Here is a 703-nt window from a genome sequence, read left to right as displayed (position 1 = left end):
AACGCTCCACTTTGGCGCAGCCGGGCCCCGGCCAGGGAGAGCCGCCGGTCCACCGCTCAGGGGCCCGGCGAGCCCGGCGGGGCGGAAGGGGATCCCGGCTCCGGGGCCGCGGGCCTCGGTCGGGGACCCCCGCCGTCGCGTCGGTGCCCGCGCCGGGCCCCGGGGGTGCCCGCGCCGGGCAGACGGCCGGGTCTACCGGGACGGCCTTGGGCGGGTCCGGCTTACCGGGGCCCCGGCCGGATCACTCTTTCCGTTTCCCCCGCCGCGATGGAACTAGGGGATCCCGGCTCCGGCGCCGCGGGCCTCGGTCGGGGACCCCCGCCGTCGCCTCGGTGACAGCGCCGGGCCCCGGGGGTGCCCGCGCCCGGCATCCGTCCCGGTCTACCGGGGCCTCGGCCGGATCAGTCTTTCCGTTTCCCCCGCCGCGATGGAGGTACGGGATCCCGGCTCCGGCGCCGCGAGCCTCGGTCGGGGACCTCCCCCTTCGCCTCGGTGCCAGCGCCGGGCCCCGGGGGTGCCCGCGCCGGGGAGACGGCCGGGTCTACCGGGGCCCCGGCCGGATCACTTTCCGTTTCCCCCGCCGCGATGGAGGTACGGGATCCCGGCTCCGGCGCCGCGGGCCTCGGTCGGGGACCTCCCCCTTCGCCTCGGTGCCCGCGCCGGGCCCCGGGGGTGCCCGCGCCGGGGAGACGGCCGGGTCTAC

The sequence above is a fragment of the Pantherophis guttatus genome, unplaced genomic scaffold (genome assembly GCF_059756535.1).
Source record: "Pantherophis guttatus breed Tessera unplaced genomic scaffold, ASM5975653v1 scaffold_22, whole genome shotgun sequence".
NCBI classification, from domain to species: domain Eukaryota; kingdom Metazoa; phylum Chordata; class Lepidosauria; order Squamata; family Colubridae; genus Pantherophis; species Pantherophis guttatus.
The sequence above is the reverse complement of the archived record's forward strand: the minus strand, read 5'-3'. Positions refer to the sequence as shown.